Consider the following 20,298-nt stretch of genomic DNA (forward strand, 5'->3'; position numbering starts at 1 on the left):
TGAAATCAAGAACAAAGTCTATGACTGAAAACTTGAAATAAGTTAAAGAAACTCTTAGGATATAAAGGACGTCAGCTGAGGAAATCAATTGCGCGAAGTGCTGCTGGGATTCAAGCACTACAAAAGGGCTCTTAGGACGGTCAGAAAACCGTCCCAAGTCCCCAGATCCACCGTCACTAATAGTTCTGGGGAAGGCTTGGAGCTCTAGGGACGGATTTACAAAACCGTCACTAATACTTTTAGGGACGATTATGGGGATGTAGGGACGGTTTTCTTATCCGTCCCAGGAGTATTTCTAACAATCATTTAGTGACTAATAGCAACTCCTAAAAAACGTTGCTAAAGTTTGAAAAAATTTGGATTCTCTTTTCAGTTTCTGGCAGGATGCCTTTCCTTTACCTATTAAACACTCATTCAGACTGCATTTTATCCCAAAATAGATTCTCATTTATGAAATCAAGTTGTTGACAAAAAAGATTCGGTCATTTACAGCATCAAGTCTCATACAAAAAAAAAATACAAAAAATCTGAAAAACAACCAAAATGTGATATTTTCAGACTTCCAAAGTTGTATACAACGAATCCAAGAATTTTATAGTACATTCTCAGTTGTTAAGTGACTTCTTAGAACAACTCCCAGGAGACTTAGATGATTTCGCGCGTTTCCTCGCACAGCTTTTGGTGCCTGCCAGACAATTGGTCAAAATATGAGATTGACAAACTCGATGCCTGGTTATGTTTAGTTCTCTAGTTATGGATACAAACTAAAAACAGATATGAGATAATCAATGTCACCTGGTTGCAAAGTTAAGAAGTGGCCGTATCTCTTTCTTTGAAAGATCTCGAATCATGCCAAAAATCTTCTCTGCACATGCAGCTAATTGTTGTTTGAAGAGTACAGCTAGATACCTGACTTCAATTGATGTGTTCTCGTCCTACCCAGCATATCTAAAAGAGGATTTTAGCCCCTGCAGAAAACCAATCTTATTGTGTCAGTATATAAATCAAAATAGACAAGTAGGCCAATTGGTGCAAAAAAAAAAAACACTAACATGTTTTCCTTAAATGGGTATCAACTAAAAGAAATTCATAAGCAGCTATGGAATTAGAGCAAACTGAATAACACTGGTTAAGCTAAGTATATGAAATTGAAGAAGAACAACGTAAATACCAGTAATGGCCAATTGGACCAACAAATCCAAAACCAAACCCACTTGTGATAGCAGCTCTTTTCCAATTGACATTGAACTTTTCATCCTCATTATCCTCATACTGTTACAAAATTAATCAAACATCGAATTCAAAGACAAAAAACATAGTATATATGGTCATATCTACTACCACTACCTAAGAGTGCCTGTTAAAAAAGATACTTCCACTACTGACTCTATGTAAAACACTTCTGAATCTATATGAAATACTGCCAAAAAAAGAAGTGAATACTGCATGATACCTCGAGTACTTCAGTGTTTCCATCTGGTGGCAATATTGGGACTTGAGCCTCCGATTCTGCAACCTTTTGTTCGACTATTCCTTAGCGGCTAATGCATCTTTTCGTCCACCTAAAACAACTCCAGATCCAGGTTGGCTAGCACGGTTATGCATTGCCACCATTAGATCTTACATGTAAATCAATTTCAAAAGTTAGGCCAATACTAATTACAAATGCAAAAAACAGATGACTCAAATGATCAAGCAAGCATAAAGGCACTTTCAGCAAAATTCAGCAAACATCTTCAACGAAGTGAAAAAAGAAAATCACCTTTACATTAAGAAACTGCCCAGATTGAAAATCCAGGATCTGTAATTTTTACAACACAAGACTTAGGCATAACAACTGAAGTTGAGCTTACAACTAATGGGTTTTATAGCAAACACTTGACTGAAATGCTTACTTGTGGTACATGAAGAAGACTTGAGATCATGGATCTTGCCAGTTTAGAAGCTATCATTCAAATCGAACCTGTCTGATTCCACGCCCGAACAACAGCTCCGGAGTACTCCCAGAAAGAATGAGACCAAAAGGGAACTCAAATTGGATTTGGACAACCAGTTTCCAAATGTATATCTAGGGTACAAACTACAAATAGAACAAAAGCAAAGAGAGAGAAAAATATTAAAATTTGTGATCCAAGTCTGGGAAAGAAAACCCTCAAAATGTATGGTAGAAGCAATAGAGAAATGGACCCAACCTCAAGGTTTCCTCCGCATTTTCTTATGAGAAACAAACCGAACTCGCTGCTTCCAAGTGTTAGCATTACCATAATCTAAAAGGACAGTTATAGTTGAAGTCCCCTCAAATGCAATTGTGAATAGCCCTCATCTTCCATAATAGGGGCTTTGGGCTTTCTCCACAGTAGGTGAAGGTCTCTTTCTTTTCAATCTTTGACCTCTGATAGAAGTCTGCTCGAGGCTTTGCGGATAAGGATTCTTAAATTCTAACTTCAGCAATGGTTTTGTATCTCTAGGCAATGACTCTAAATCAGAGGGTGTTCTATCATGTATACCAGTGAGAGGAAGTTTAAATAAGGATGTACTTATTCAAAAAGTTTGTGACTATAAAGCATTACCTATACCATCCTCGAATCTGGCAGTTCCATCTTGTGCTGGCTCTGCCCCATAGGACTTTCGTTGGCTTGTGTCTTCACTGCCTGTTCATAAACCCCAACCTTTGCTAATCAGTGCCTATAATTTGACTACCTGCTGAAGTTTTGATAACATACCGACCAGTACCATGAAAAAGATCACTCAACAGGTAAAGTGTACGCACCATTCGACGCCGTTAAATCCTGCTCCCTGTGATGATTATCACCACAGCATGAAACGAACCCTTAGTGCTACACTCATTCGCAGTAGTGCAAGAAATTACCTGTTCCTTTTTAATTTTATTTAGTTAGGCCTCCTTAGTCTGGAGCTCCTCCATTTTCTTTAAATCCTACATTCCAACCAAATATAAATTTAGAAACTGAGCTTAACTAATACACAAAAACAATGATATCAGATATAGAATATAATTGGGCGATAAGTTACAGTAACAAAACCAACAATAGTATCAAATATTCTCATCGACCCGAATCAGCCGATCAAAGAATCAATAGGAACCTAGTCAACGAAAAACCAGGAAGCATCATATCTTCAAACAATGTTTTCTTATGTTAGTCAATTTCACAAACACATAAAGGTCAGTTATAAACAATATTTAATTAAGAACCATATTTTGAGCCCAATAGAGCAGAAGAGAAGCCTAAATTCAATTGGAGACGAGGAAAAGATCTAGCAACTCCATTACTAGATGTACCATCAGTTCATTGGCAGTTGGACATTAAATGCTTAATTAGTTCCAGCACTTATGAACTGTTCTGGGACCAAAACAAAAGAAAACAATATACATGTGTATTAAAATCTGGGGAACTTGGTGGATAGGTTCTAAATAGAATCAAAAAACATAAAGAGACATATTACAATGCTCAAACATGTATTACAGGGTTCCCACAAAATCATCTCTCGAAAACAGAATCCCAAAAATCATAATACCCCTATTTAACACATTCCTAGCAATGTGAAACCCAAAAGTATCAATATCCCCACTCAGAGGCGTGCCATAGTCAACCACACCCTCAGTTAGAAAACATCAGCAATATACAATTTTGGACTTTCTATGAACTCGACAATTTGCTGAATGTAATTCACAACTTCTTTTCATTTTTATGATCGATCAGTTGAAACTATGATACTAGCATGCATGTGCACTTTAAGAGAGATTTCCATATCAGTAGTACTAATTTGTTGAAGAAATCACTAATTGCTCATATCAGTGTCTTACAATTGAGATTTGATATAAGAATTTACCTGAATTCAAACCCAAAATCGATGGAGATAGGGAGAGTGCGCTCTTGTAATTGTAATTCTGATTTGAAAACCCTACAATCGAAACCACAAACAACAACGTGAGATTTTCAAAACATAATTTGCAAACCCTAAAATCAAATCAATCGTGAGATTCAAAGAGAAGGAGAAAGAAATTTAACTGAGAAAGGCTAGCACGGACGAATTTGAGACCCAGATCGAGAGACCTAGATCTCAAAAGGGAAATCACAGAAGAAGGTTTTTCAGCAGAAGAGGAAGAAGGTGAAGAGAGATAATTGAAAAAAAAAATCTCGGCGATTTTATATTTTCAATGTACTGTTCATGGTCGGTTTCGGCTCGGTTTCCAGCCAAACCAAAACCGAAACCAATACTATCGGTTTCTAAAAATCTAAACCAAATCAATCCATTAACCATTGGTTCGGTTTCTTAGTGGTTCTAGCCGGTTTCGGTTTATTCCATCGGTTATCGGTTAACCGGCTGTTATGTCAGTTTCAGGAAACTGACAGTTGAAATCTAAAAAAAAAAACATAGTTCAAAATTTTTTAAACCTACCTACAGACTACAGACATTCACATTTCATACACAATCCAAATTCATAACATTCTGAAACACAATTCAAAAGATAAAGATTACATCTTCTTTTAGTTTCACCAAAACTTATATTAAAAAAAAAAAAAAACTAAGCCAGTGCCACCTAAGCATCCACAGTCTCCATAGCAGTAAACAACATCGACACTTTCCAGCTATGCATCCACAAAATCAACTGATAGCTTCAGAATTTCCAGGGTTGCTGATTGCATTAATCAACTAACATCAATCATTATAATGCTCCTGAGTAACCATTCACAAAACAGTTAAACTAGAGTATACAATGAATACATGATGGCAAGCAACTGATAGTTAGAATCTAATTCAGGTATATCTCTACTTATCACGATGGCAAGCAATACATGAAAATGGTAACAGTGAAAAGAAAGAAAGAAAGAAAACACTAGCCTGCTAGAGATGTTATACATGCTCAAATACCCTTTGAGAAAATGATTTGGCTCAACACTAGCCTGATTCCCCGAACTTTTTAAAGAAACTGGATGTGTATAACTTACAAACTATCCATGAAAAAAATGAAGGGGGATTTTGAGAACACGATTTATTCGGTTCACAACATTTAATCATACTCCTAGCGGCCTGGAATCAGTATGTGAAGGACTATTTATTATGTTGTTGATGATGCATTATATTCAGATGCTTCATACAAGTACTTGACAGAAATATATTAAGAAAATGGTCTAGACTAGAGACGGGAATGTTTACCTTAGACACATTGGTTAACTGCAACTTGCACTAACCTTTGAAAGATAATTAGGAATATTCAACTCAGTTCACAACCACCCGGAAGTCATGGGATTAAGTCCTGTCTTGTTATCATTATCATCATCATATTCAACTAAATTTAACAAGAATGAGCCCTAAGAATCAGGCCAAACTGTGATATGCAAGGTGCTGGATGCACCAGGCGCTTTAAACAAGACTTTTCGCATTGGAAGACCATATAATTTATATACATCACTATCACAAGCACCGTTGCAAACAAAACAAGAAGGGTCACTAAGAAACCCAAGGCTAGTGTTATAATAAATAAACGCAACAAATCTGCTCAAGAGAAGTTACATAGGCCTAAGGCAATTTGGCAAACAAAAAGCAAACCACGTAAAAACTTTGCTCACTGTTATTATGTTCACTGTTATGTTACACCCCCTAAACTAAACCATATGATTAGTTGTTGCCGCTGCTTTATTATTATGTTCACTGTTAGATTGTTATATAGCAAAATTGATAATCCAAAATTCACAAATTAATTATCAAAACCAGAATCAAACCCAAACTAGTTGTGAAATAGGAACCAACGGGTGTTGATTGTGAATCCTCCATGATTGAATCAAAGGGAACCTACAAAATCAATTATGCAAAATCAATATTCGTAAACCCTAGTTCTTAAAATTATAAATTATAATCTTAAATCAGCAAAATTATCGTCATCATCGAGTTGAAGTAACTTATAATGATGAAAATAATCAACCTATATAATCGATTCGGTTATGTGACAAGTGAGAAGATGTTTCTAAGTTTGAGAATTTCAGTAGAAGATTGAGAAGAAGAACAAAAACGAGGGTACTGCTTAAAGACGAAGAGAAGATTGAACTAGGGTGGTGGTTTCATTACGGCAGGAGATGGTGGTGGACTGGTGTGGTGATGTAGAAAATTGAGAGGGTTTTTTTTGCTTCTGGTGACCGGAGACGAAGAGAAGAAGAAGAAAAAAAATGAGAGTTATCTGGGGTGTAGGTTTAGAGTTTAAGAATTTAGGTTTACAAAGTGTGTGATGGACGGGATAGATTAAATCTATCTGATTTTAATCAACCACCTATATTTATCGGTTTTCCAATGGTTTTTGGTTCGGTTTTCAGGTTAAACCAAAACCAAACCATTAATTTCGGTTTTCAACTTTTTTTTACCATAACCAATCCAAATCTAAATGATTTGGTTCGGTTTCTTCCTTATTGGTCTGGTTCGGTCAGTTTCCAACGGAAAACCAAAACCATGGTCAGCCCTAATTTTCAATGCGGATGGAATTCAATCATCTTAACAATAGTGCCAGTTCATGTATTTGATGAGTAAGTATCCATGTTGTAGTGTTTAATTAATTTTGTATAATATAAAAGAAGAAAGAAAAGACAAAAGTGGAGAGGAAGAGGAACTGTGTTCCATTTCATTTTCATTTCTTCACGTACAAAGTGTCAAAGTGCCGGTTAGGGATTTATATAGACTTCGACTAAATTGAAGTCGGTATGTGGAAACTTCATGAATATTCCCATGTGGCATTACAAGAATATTCAAGCAGGTGACATGCTTATCTTAGTACACTGGGTTATTCTTAACCGTGAAGTATATCTAGTTTTATTGGATTGTTCTAGATATTGAAATGGTGGGCCATCCCACGTCATCCTTACATAATACTTTCCCTTGAGCCACCATTTTAATATTTCCCTGCTACACCTGAGTAAAATTTATTGCCTCGTCAAAATCTTACTAAAAAAAATCCATCTGAAACCAAAACTGGTTGAGGGACATGGGTAGCTTTAAAACGTTGCAGATCTCCATATATTTCTTTTTTGTTAAAACTACGTCAGGAAAAATCATTTGGAAAAAACCTGAGCTCTGAGTAAGATTGGATACTGTCACGAAATATTTCCTTTGCCGGAACTGTGCCAGGAAAATCACTTAGGAAAAACCTGAGCTTGGAGTGAGCTTGGTCACCGCCATGACTTCCGTCAAAATTGCATTAGGAAAACCTCTTTGGACAAAACCTAAATGCCTGCGTCAGGAAAACCACTTGGGACAAAACCTGAACGCCAAAAACTCATAATAATATTGACGTCAATGCAAATGTTGCCTCGTTAAAAACCTCGTTTGGAACACCCGTAGGACAAAACTAGACCAGAGGAAAAGAGTACAACGGACGTCGCCCGATACTGGTGTTGGACACGCATATGCTGCCTCGTTAAAACCTTGGCAAGGAAAACCCATTGGGACAAAACCTTAGTGAAGGGAAAAAAGTACAACACATTTAAGTCCATCTTATGCGAGTTTACTACCCCTGAAGCATGACTTCTTAAAGCGGTTGGTGGTGCAAATATTATACAGCCTTCAGAAAACTGCTTATAACCGTTCACAGTTTATGGAGGATTGACTGCAGGTCTTGCACCGGGTGCACCACTAACAATGTACACCTCGCATTTAGATCCTCCTTCCATTGCACACTAAATTCAGTTTGCCGCTTTGACTCCAGGCATAACAATGAAAGGCCTTTTGTAAACTCATAAATACCTTAGAATCAATTTCAGCCTCTAAAAGTGTAACCTGCAAAACAAAAGTTAGAAAAACAAGATATTGCATGCATTAAATCCGTAGATGGTACTTCTGGACCATAAAGTATTGTTTCTACGTACGTAACATATGGATCATTTTTCCACTCTACAGGATCCAAACTAATGGTGCTAATTTAGAAGCACGATAAGTATTACGAGTATCAAAACTAGATACTCTGGTATATACAGAAAAGTTTTATTATGCTAGCATGTCCTCAAACTTCAGGTCGACCAAATATTTCAATTTCAGCGAGATCTCAAAACTTAGCTCAAGCATGGATTTTAGTGCTGCCAAGGGCTCTTTTGAAAGCCAAAAATGATATCATCCTTTCATCTGGATTTTAACCTTATACCAAGGACTTAAATTACACAAAAGTTTGTTCATAAATTTCCCCTCTTAAAGGTGGTGATTATGACTAAATTTCAAGACTGACGTAATTCACAAAGTCAGGTGACTGCCTGATCTGGAAAAATTGAATCCTTCAAAGATTCAAATATAATCACCAATCATAAGTCATAGCAAGATGCAATCAGAGTCCTTCACGGACTACCACGCTAAAGTACATCAATATTAGGAGAATACTTTTAGTGATACAGAACCAATCCTGGGGTTCAGCAGGAAACCCTCAATCGCACTTAAAGAAATAATACCACTCTCTCTGCGCTTTATCTCAAACACCAACCTGTAACATTCAAGCCTCACAATTTTACAGCGTGAGTCGGATCCGATCTTTTGCTCTTTTCCGAGAGATTTCATCCTCCACCTTAGTTTGAGGGAACAGGTCATATGCCTACCAATCACAATGTCGATGTTCCTCTGCAAAGGGGTACACAACCACTATTGTAAACAGATAATCGACAATTATATAGATCCTACTGATGGTTTTTCAAATGATGTTGTAGTTGTGGTAAAAACTGGGTTCTTTTCAGACTTGTGAAGGAAATAATTTTTAGACTTAATAAAAATAAAGATAAAACAAATTAAATTCAAAGGTGATGTAAATATTATGGAAAGACCAGGGGTTAGGATTTCACCATTCACCAAAATTCATGTGATTCAATAATAATTATTATCATGCAATTCTAGACATTATAATTCAAATAAAAAAAAATTGTGATTCTAATCATTGCCTAAATCAGATTTTCAAAACATCCATTGTTAATCGCAAGCATGAAATATCAAAAGCAATAAACCAAGCATATTTCATCAAGAGAAAACATAATTAATTGATAAAAATCATTTATTCAATTTTCATTCGGTGCAATTAATCATAAAAGGATTGCATAAATAAATATGAACGAATTTTACCACATAACTTTTGGAAGAATGGCTTCCTCCATCACCCCTGGGATTGGGTTTAGCTCCTCATCCTAAAAACACATTCACAAGATAAATTCATGGCTAAAATAGGTGTTTTTATTGATGAATATATGATGAAACAGGAATTTGCAACGCTTTAATGGTGTTACAGCGCCACTGTTACAAAAGGGAAAGAGCTGAAAATTGAACGGTACTTTTCTGTTGCTGTAAAACAACGACACTCGTTTCTGGTTTTAAGACTGTTGAAGAACGACTGCCTTAGCAGGTCTGTTCTTCCTCTTCTTCTTCCTCCTCGAACAGCAGCAGCAGCAGCACTGTAACTCTCTGTAATCGCTTCTCCTCGGCTCTCCTGGACTCTAAACTCTCTCCTAAGGTTTTTCTAACCCTTCTATGACTTAAATCCAACTATTTGTAGGCTTTGAATCACCTTGAAACTCGATCAAACTCGTTGAAAATCTCCATTATTCTCTACGGGCAGTTTGAAGAATAATCCTCTTCTTGTTACGTTCCACCCTGTTTTTAGCTATTCTCTAGTCTCAAATATCTTCTAGGACTTCGACTCAACTTATTTGAAGTATATCCCACGCAAGAAAATCCCATAAATCTCTCTGATCAATCCCAAACCCTAAACAGAGAAGCCGTATCCTGTTGGGACTTTGATCAATTATTCCGACTTATCCAGCCCAATTGGATGGGTCTAGACGATTGCATTAGGCCTGTTATGTCTTCTAGAGTCCGTAGGTACCAAATATGCCCATTGAATCTCCTCCTAAGTCGCTCAAATCTCTGCTCAAAAACTGTTGTCGCTGCTGCCTTTTTTCCCCGCCAATTTCTGTTTTGAATTTTGAAGATGACCTCCCCCTATCCAGTTCCGGTGTCCCTTTAGTACATGCCCTGAAATGGGGTGCCCCTTATCCAAATTAGGGGTGCCTTTAGCAATTCTTCTGGGATGTTTTCCGCACTTTTTCAGGGTTCCTCCGGGGTATTTCCGGTACACTTCTGGGGCATTTCCAAGGGCCACATTTTTAGCCAATTTTGCCGCAAAGCCTTATTTATCCAAAAACACCTACAAAAGCATAAAAGACCATAATAAGTACAAAATCGAGCACTAATGATATACACAAATGAGATATATTAGACACATATATGTGTCTATCAAATACCTCCAAACTTATTATTTGCTAGTCCCGAGCAAATCAAAACTACAAAATAAAATCCTAACTCACTGTCGCAGGCATCGTCGATTGCATTTAGCGTATGCAATAAGCCTTTAAACCCATAGGTGGCCCTAGTGGCCGAGTTATAGTCTCGGGAGGGCTTACCAGAGATATACCCACAAAATCTTTACTCCAGGCCCTAGCTATCTACGCAGAACCTTGGAAGGCACTAAAGAATCTCCTTGGTTGACATACTTATTGACTACAGGAAGAAGTACCCTGAAGCGAAATTCCAATTGATGTACACGAGTTTGCACTCAAGCATACTAAAATTCATATAAAGTGACAGAGCTCTACTTAGATAGTTGCACTATGGACATCATATTCGGTGTCAAAACTAATCACATGGATAGATCAAGAAGATGGATATAGAAAAACATATATGGTTTTGATGTTTACTAAGTGAACGGCGTTTCCCATATCTGTCTGAAGGCCTCCGCCAAAATGAACCTATCCTAATGGATTGAGGTACTAGTCTGACTAATATCAACACACTGGCATATACAAGGGTACCAGTGGTCGATAACCTAACTCTAGGTCAACATAACTGGCATATACAAGGGTACCAGTGGTCGACTTTATTGAATTTATTCCTTTTGGTCAAATGGTCTGGTCTCAATTTATTTTTTTTATTTTTTTACTCAACTTTTTTTTTTTCAACTTTTTTTTTCAACTTTTTTTTTTTAATGGTATCTCAATCACTCTAATTCACCCTAGCATTGGTAACAACTTGAATCGTGAGCCCCACCAAATCACTTAGAAACATATTTAAAAAGAAAAATAAAAATAGAAGTGAAAAGGACTCAACGAGATATGGTGAAACTATCATGTTATTTCTAACACCTGAGCTTTGTGCTTTTATGAATAGACTCTTCTAGATGTTTCCATCTAATCAGATTGGTTCCTCAACTCCTACAACCAAAATGCTTCCATCCACTTAGATTAGTTAGTGCAATCCTTAATAGGCATAAATTTCTAGGCTCTGGAGTTTATTTATTATGCAACTAAAAAGTTTCTCCCATACCCCCAAACTTAAATCTAACATTGTCCTAAATGTTCTAAAGATGAAATTAAAAGCATGAACAAGGAGAAACTGTTACCAATGAAGCAAAAGAGATAAGGAAAGATATTACCGTGTTGCTTGAGCATGGGATACCTCCCAAGAAGTGCTAAGTTTAAAGTCTTCAGCCAGACTTAGGAAAGGATTAGTCAACTCGAACCATAAAGTAACAGACGAAATAACTGCGGGTCTTTAAAACCAAAAAGAGCTGACAAAAGGAAACTGCAGTGAACCAAGAAAATGGACAAGAATAGCATGCCCTTACCTAGTTTCCTGATAACTATCGCTAATTACGGTCCAGGTTCAGGTTCTATGAAAGGGTCTAAATAGAATATTTTCATTGGCCGCGTTTCTTCATAGATGGGATCCGAATCACTAGATCTTAGAGTCTGTAGAAACTCAAATATGATCTTAGAAGCGCACAATAATAACCTAAATAACTGAGGATCCTCTAAGTCAATAAGATTTGCCTTACAAAATTGACCACAATGAGATTAGTGGTCACTCTTAAGCAATTGTGTCGATTCTAATTTCCTAAAGCATTTAGGTTTAGTCTCACAACTTAATATTCGACACATTTGGAATATAAACGTTCCCACATTTGGAAAAAAACTATTTGGTGGGAAAACAAAGTCAATCTGGGTATCATAGCCTGGGAAAACCACATCAACCAGAGGATGGGTTTCTAACGACTGAACTTTTTTCAGGACATCATTAGGTTCGGGAAACCTAGTATGAAGATAATCTTGTAAGATGGTTGAGGCATGGATATCAAGTCCTATGTGAGGGGACTTTCTGAGAGTTAAAGGTAAAGCACTAGGAAAGTGATAATCACCCCCAAATTTAGAGTTTTCAGTGTCTCTAGATAGACTAGTCACAATCTCCCTAATTTCTAGATCATCAGATTCTTGGAAGTTGTCAATTGATTCTTCTAAGTTTTTATCAGGTAGTGCATCTTTACTCATCTCTACGGGTCTATGTTCTTCATTTAAGATTATTGTTTCTAAGTCGCTAGACTCTAAAACAACATTTTCAGAATAAACCCGTTCCTCTAAACCACTATCGGCTTCGTAATCAAAAGGAAATACTACATCGTCTAAAACGGTGGTATTCCTAATCAAATCCTCGTCCTCTTGAATAAGGGAATAATCATACAAATTATTTGGATTTGAAGTAGAAATAATATAATCACTATAAAGTTCAATTGGATTACTAGATTCCTGATCACTATGCCTACATATTTCAGATTCTTTATCACTACTATCCTCATCATCATAATAGTACGAAGATGATTGAACCTTATCTAAATAAGTAGTGTTACCAATTATAACCTCGTTATCTTGATTATGTGAAAAACTATCTTTATTCTCAAGGGTATTATTGGATACACTATATTGGCAATTCAAGTTATTTTGAGCAATACTTTCGTTCGTCTCTAACTCAAGTCTACGTGTGGACTCAGCTATCCTCTCAAGGGTCTCTTCCAAAGAAAGTTACCTTAGTGTAGGATCTAAGTTTTGAGTTAATCTATTGAGGATATCTTCTACAGATTCAGTTGTTGTTGCAGTTCTTTCGTCCATAACTACGTTATTCACCTCATCTAATTTATACGTCGATTCAGCTAACTGACGTGGTGACTCAGCTAAATTCCTGAGAGTCTCTTCTAGAGAAGGAACAGGAACTGAAGGATCATAATAAGGACTACTTTTCAATAGTTTGATTGTATCCTCTAGAGAAGAAGAACTAGTACTATAATCTTCTTGCTCGTATGACTGATGCACGTGTGGATAGTAATTGGTCTCACCATGGTATGACCCATAACCTTCAAAAGGTTGGCGTTCCCAACCACTATTCACATTATGGTCATAATAATGTCCATATTGTTCAGTTGGATAATTATATTCATTCTGATGGCTATTATAATACCAGTTTGACATTTTAACTGCAAGGGAATTCTAAACAAGCACAAAGAAGGTTGACCCGACCACGACAAGCCTATTTTATCTAGCAAACAAAAAGCATGATGGCTCCCTTAGATTGTTTCTAGACTAGCTTCTATCTCTCGAAGGGGAATTCGTTACAGTTTGAGCAAACCCCCCTGGAATCAATCCGAGTCAAAGTAAGTTGAATTGAGGCGAGGGAAGCTCAGTGAAGCTTTGATACCCAAGGCCTCACCGCTATCACAAGGCGGCGCAGTCACGCATTCAACTCACAGAAACCATCATGAACTTCGAGGTGTGCTTAAGAAAGTAACCAATATCCTTCGAAAAATTTTCCTGATAAGCGCGATACCCTATCGGTCTCGTTATAGTCAAGTTTTAAGCTTGGGTTCGCGTTAGGTTTCGTTTTCCTAAGGCGGGCAAGAAGGGAATGGTGATGAAATCCGAACCCTTATCTTGTATGGCTAGTACTTGACCTTTACTAGGAATTTAAAAACAGTCCAAATTCGTCCTCAATCAATGAATCACCTTAAGGAATACAGTAACTCGCTTACAGGAGATTTGCGAGTGTTTCGATGGACTTACCTCCCGTACCAGACGGGAGATGAACCGTTGAAGTCGACTCGGGCCACGACTCCTATGCCGTGTGCGAACCCGAGGGGCCGAGACTAGGGCTGCACAGGAACCGTCCCGTCCCATGGAACCGTCCCGGAACCGCAAGAACCGTACCGGTACCGTCCCGGAACCGCGGTCAGATGGGACAGGTACAAGTACCAAAACTGGTACCGTGTCATAGGGAGGTACGAGTAACGGTTCTATGCTATTCCCGTCCCTTCCCGTCCCGTAGTACCGAGGATCTCTATCCGTTGAAATTAGGGTTAAATCCTAGCCGTTGATAGTAGGGGTTATACCCTTTATCCATCGTATTCTCCTCATTTCCTGTTCCCTCTCTCAGCGGCTCAGCCTTAGGTTTTCATTTTCCTCTCAGAGAAGAGAAGAGGCCATCGTCGATGCACCAGTCCATCTTCTAAGTTCTAATCATCGATTGATCATAACCATCTTTTAAGTTCTAATCATCGATTCATCATCACCATCTACTAAGTTCTAATCATCGATTCGTTTTTTATTTACTGTAAGTCTGCAAGACTGCAACTGCAAGTCTGCAACAGGTAATAATAGTTAGGGTTTCTGCTTTTGTCTTGTTATGGGAGTAGGCTTCTTGAATTGAATGAGAATTTGGATTATGATAGCCATGTGTTCGTAAGAAGACCTCAAGGTTTTGTTGTTGAATTTTTAAATCGATTGGTTATGAGAAATCAATGAAATTTATGTCAAAATTTGTTGTTACAAATGCTTAAACTTAGTTGTGAGATTATTTTGGTTGTATCTTTTTAATTGTGATATATTGAGCCAACCCATGTTCGATTCATTGTAAAATTTCATTATGTTTGATGTAGTAGCATTTTTCAGGAATTTGTGGTTCAATTAGTAGGTGTAATAATGTTTTTTTAAATGGAAGATACAATGAAGAAGCTTACAAAAATAATGATATCATTTGATTCATGATATTATAGTATAGGGTTTAATTTAGTAGGAATTCAATCCATTTCATTCGTGTTGATGCATATCAGTTGAGCTCTCATCCGTTTTTTGTGCCTTATTATGTCCATGTCTACCTCTGTCACATATAGTTCGATTGACCAACTAAATCTGTGTCGCATAACATAACTACCTTTGTCCCTTTTTTTCATTTCAGATGGATGCAAATACAACTCAAAGTCGAGCTGCAACTGAAGTTGGTTCCTCTATTTACCCTACATTTGTACCTGCACCTTCTGCCGACGCTCAGTAAGCTGCACAAGGAGATCCAACTGAAGATAGAACTACTGCCGGTGATGCATCTAATTACAGTCAGGAAAGGTGTAGAATGGATCTTGCTATGTTTATCATTCTTGATGAGGTGCCATTCAGAATGGTTGAAGGTGAAGGGTTTAGGGCCTTAATGCAAGTGTTGGAGCCTAGATTCAAAGTCCCAAGTCGTATGACCATTTATAGGGATTTGTCAAAGCTGGTTGCGAAGACTCATTAAGAGGTCTTGGATGTTTGATGCTTAGAGATGAAGTTCTTTTCTTGTTGAAGCAAATTTATGGAAGTGGTCAAGTGCCAAAGCCGAACTGCCGAAGTGCTGTTTTTTTGCTTTGCTTTCTGTTTTTTCTACTTAAGTGTTAAACAATTGAATTGAACTTAGAAATTTGAAGATATGTATTCAGGTCAAATGCCAAATGCATTTTAAACTTATGGGTATGAAGTATGGATTCAGGTGTTAACAGTTGAAGTGGTTGAACTTAGAACTTTGAAGATTTTTTTGCTTTGTTTTTTTCTTATAATTTTACATATGCTACAGGTAAAGAACCGGTCCCGTCCCGTTCCCGTACCGAGTTAAACAGGTACAGGTCCCGTCCCGTACTGCACAGGTACAGGTACAAGTACCGGTCATAGGGAGGTACAGGTACTGAGTTAGGCAAAAACCCGTACCGTCCCGTCCCATGTGCAGCCCTAGCCGAGACGATATTGTAATCGTCGTCCTTCCCTGCAAACAGTTTATATTTAAATTTTTTTTTATTAATAATAAGACCCTTCCGTAGGGTTAAAAAAAATGTCCAAAAGTCCAAATAAAAAGTCCAAAAATTATGAAAAATAAAGCCTATTTACAAATTCTAAAAAATAAATAAATAAAAGCTATATACAAAAAAATAATAATAATAAAAATTAAATCCTAAAAAAAAAAATTATGTCTTTTTTTTCTTCTCTTTTAGCTTTTAGCTTTAAGCTTTTTGTTCCCAAGTCCTTAGTATTCCACTCCGAACCTGTAAATCAAAGACACAAAAAGAAACGTAAAAAGGAACAAATAAAAATAATAATAAAAAAAAATAAAAAAAAAATCTAAAAAAAAATGCTACCTAAACACAAATCTGCGTCGGCGGCGCCAAAAGTTTGATGGTTTTTCAAATGATGTTGTAGTTGTGGTAAAAACTGGGTTCTTTTCAGACTTGTGAAGGAAATAATTTTTAGACTTAATAAAAATAAAGATAAAACAAATTAAATTCAAAGGTGATGTAAATATTATGGAAAAACCAGGGGTTAGGATTTCACCATTCACCAAAATTCATGTGATTCAATAATAATTATTATCATGCAATTCCAGACATTATAATTCAAATCAAAAACAATTGTGATTCTAATCATTGCCTAAATCAGATTTTCAAAACATCCATTGTTAATCGCAAGCATGAAATATCAAAAGCAATAAACCAAGCATAATTCATCAAGAGAAAACATAATTAATTAATAAAAATCATTTATTCAATTTTCATTCGGTGCAATTAATCATAAAAGGATTGCATAAATAAATATAAATGAATTTTACCACATAACTTTTGGAAGAATGGCTTCCTCCATCACCCCTGGGATTGGGTTTAGCTCCTCATCCCAAAAACACACTCACAAGATAAATTCATGGCTAAAATAGGTGTTTTTATTGATGAATATATGATGAAACAGGAATTTGCAACGCTTTAATGGTGTTACAGCGCCACTGTTACAAAAGGGAAAGAGCTGAAAATTGAACGATACTTTTCTGTTGCTGTAAAACAACGACACTCGTTTCTGGTTTTAAGACAGTTGAAGAACGACTGCCTTAGCAGGTCTGTTCTTCCTCTTCTTCTTCCTCCTCGAATAGCAGCAGCAGCAGCACTGTAACTCTCTGTAATCGCTTCTCCTCGGCTCTCCTGGACTCTAAACTCTCTCCTAAGGTTTTTCTAACCCTTCTATGACTTAAATCCAACTATTTATAGGCTTTGAATCACCTTGAAACTCGATCAAACTCGTTGAAAATCTCCATTATTCTCTACGGGCAGTTTGAAGAATAATCCTCTTCTTGTTGCGTTCCACCCTGTTTTTAGCTATTCTCTCGTCTCAAATATCTTCTAGGACTTGGACTCAACTTATTTGAAGTATATCCCACGCAAGAAAATCCCATAAATCTCTCTGACCAATCCCAAACCCTAAACAGAGAAGTCGTATCTTGTTGGGACTTTGATCAATTATTCCGACTTATCCAGCCCAATTGGATGGGTCTAGACGATTGCATTAGGCCTGTTATGTCTTCTAGAGTCCGTAGGTACCAAATATGCCCATTGAATCTTCTCCTAAGTCGCTCAAATCTCTGCTCAAAAACTGTTGTCGCTGCTGCCTTTTTTCCCCGCCAATTTCTGTTTTGAATTTTGAAGATTACCTCCCCCTATCCAGTTCCGGTGTCCCTTTAGTACATGCCCTGAAATGGGGTGCCCCTTATCCAAATTAGGGGTGCCTTTAGCAATTCTTCTGGGATGTTTTCCGCACTTTTTCAGGGTTCCTCCGGGGTATTTCCGGTACACTTCTGGGGCATTTCCAAGGGCCACATTTTTAGCCAATTTTGCCGCAAAGCCTTATTTATTCAAAAACACCTACAAAAGCATAAAAGACCATAATAAGTACAAAATCGAGCACTAATGATATACACAAATGAGATATATTAGACACATATATGTATCTATCACCTACACAGTTCTCTAATGCATGCATATTCAACAAAATTTTCACATACTGGTACCAGCGCCACTTCAGGGGCATTATCATCTTCTCATTTTTTTTAATGAGGTATAAAGTTAGAGAATGTGGATCATATTTCGATAGTCTCCACGAGAACCATCTGTAGTCTCTTCAAGAGCACTACATATTATAAAAGTGATTGGATTCTCTTTTGTGAGGCATATATGAGGCATTCATTTAGGCCTCAAGTGTGTCTTAACACACGACTTGGTCATTGCGAGATGCATGATTTAACCTGCTGAGAAAACTTCCCGTGTCTGTATCCTCAAGAAAGTGACCATCAATATCTTCACAGAGCTACTGCAGTTATGTGTTTCAACCATGAGAAATATTCAACATCTCAATTACATCCAATATCTTGGTGTGAGAAAATAAATGAGATGCTTCACGCCAATTCTAGTGGCAGCCATACTTTCTTTGATCAGGATAAAAACTCAATCAGATAACCTATTAATTATCGACATTTCTTACTGCAACCTTTAAATGGTGTCGTTCATCTACATGACTTCAAGGGAAAATACTTAAATTTGTGGACATAATACGTGCCATCTTCAGACGGCAGTCTTTCTCCCCTAGTATAAGCGGGAAAAACCTTTTTAGGTTATCAACATAATTCTCACCAACTTCTTGTGATGACATTTATCCCCCTGATTAAAATGGAAGAACCTTAAAGGTTATCAACCTTACTCACGCCAACTTCTGGTGGCAGGTTGTCATGCCAACTTCTTGTGGCATCTTAGTTTTCTAGATCATGGCGGAAATATTACTATCTCATTTCTGGAAACTTCTGGTTCCATAATTACCTGATTTTCAAAGGCAATTCTGCTCATGATAGTTTTTGTGTTTTAATTTAACTACACAAAAAGTACCCAAAAACAGCTGCAGGATCGACAAGAGATGAGACATTTCACGCCGTTCCTCATTGACGGCTTACTTCCTCCCCCTAACGGCGGGAATACAATCTCATCTTCAATAAGACATTACCAGCACATGGTTTTAAATGTCTTATGAATCGAAACCAACATATATAGATAGGTGACGTTATGGACCAAACACGTAAATTGTAAGGTTGTTTCCCAAAATAGTACTGATGGTAAATAGTTGGTCGAGCAATCAACTAAGAATGCTTTATAAAGAACTCAACTAGACCATGTTGAGCGTGCACATGTGCTATTTATATGCTCGATATAATACCAACTAAAGGAAAAGCATCAAAATCCTATAAATTTACCACCAAAATAGATTGACTTAATTGGAAAGTCCAAAAATGGATACGCAACCACAAGATTTGCACAAACATTTCGGCAAAATCTAACATTACGTGTTAATATAACAAGAGACCATCTAGAAGATGTGTCTATTAATACAGCGAAGTATTAAAAATTGTCCACAATGCAGGCAAATAATCCCTACAAAATGCCACCATAAATCCCCTTTGCTATAATTTTGGTGATTCAGCTGGTTACCGTAAGGCTATTGTTAATGTCGGTTAAAGAGCCAAATGTCTCAGAGAAAGAATAACACGATTTACATCCTTATTTGACGGAAGCTTCAGGTTATGTAAAGGATGTCCATGAGCATTTTAAATTGTCTACTCATCTTGGTAGAACTTTGGTGTCCATATCGACCATGTCCGAGCATGAAAAAAGCGAGGTCATTAAACTTCTGGCTAATGACACTGTGAGATTCTATTGATATAATTTCCATATGGCACACCCCATAAACGAGAGAGCCCCAAGCTTCTCTAAATGTGCTTCTGGCACAAAAACAAATGAAGTAACAAAATACTTCATAAAAATGCTAATTTATCATTTCAAGGTGGTAACGCCAAATATTATCCAAAACTCAACAGATTTTTCGGGAATCCGGAATAATATAAGGCGTCAATAATGATGACTGTTATACCACAAAAATGATACACGCTCTTCCGGAGCCGTCTATCATATTATTCGAAACTGAAATGATGTATTACATTTCCAAAAAATCAAACCTCTTCAAGGTTATAAAATTATTATTGGTTCGAAAAATCATGTTTATTGTTCTGGTTTGTGAGACAGATATCTCTATCGTCTATTTAAAATGGATAAATTACTTCAGGAATCCATATCCATTGTCACAGATAGACGAGAGACGGACATTAATAAATCATTAACAAAATCATTACGTAACCATGGGCTACTTCGGGAACCCAAAATTTCGTGGCTAATTCCTGGAATCCAACTATTTCAGTAGACCACTTCTGGAGTATATTTTATGGATTACTACCGGAACCCATAAATTTTGGATTATTACAAGAAGGTATAAAATATATGTGGACTGC

The 20,298-nt window shown here is 37.0% G+C and overlaps 1 long non-coding RNA gene across 8 annotated transcripts; it reads right to left on the minus strand.

The window, feature by feature from the left end:
* Positions 1 to 424: 424 nt before the first annotated feature.
* Positions 425 to 4,136, minus strand: LOC113276542. 8 transcript variants are annotated; one of them, XR_003324459.1, is made up of 12 exons: positions 4,029 to 4,136; positions 3,850 to 3,921; positions 2,870 to 2,935; positions 2,771 to 2,796; positions 2,571 to 2,651; positions 2,193 to 2,464; positions 1,896 to 2,080; positions 1,763 to 1,801; positions 1,454 to 1,619; positions 1,172 to 1,272; positions 796 to 968; positions 425 to 685 (listed from the first exon to the last, which is right to left on the minus strand). It is a non-coding gene; the product is annotated as an uncharacterized LOC113276542 (long non-coding RNA). The 8 variants fall into 8 exon arrangements; XR_003324458.1 differs by having other exon boundaries at positions 2,193 to 2,651; XR_003324454.1 differs by having other exon boundaries at positions 2,771 to 2,935.
* Positions 4,137 to 20,298: the final 16,162 nt, after the last annotated feature.

This window comes from Papaver somniferum, chromosome 4 (assembly GCF_003573695.1).
Source record: "Papaver somniferum cultivar HN1 chromosome 4, ASM357369v1, whole genome shotgun sequence".
Lineage (NCBI taxonomy): Eukaryota > Viridiplantae > Streptophyta > Magnoliopsida > Ranunculales > Papaveraceae > Papaver > Papaver somniferum.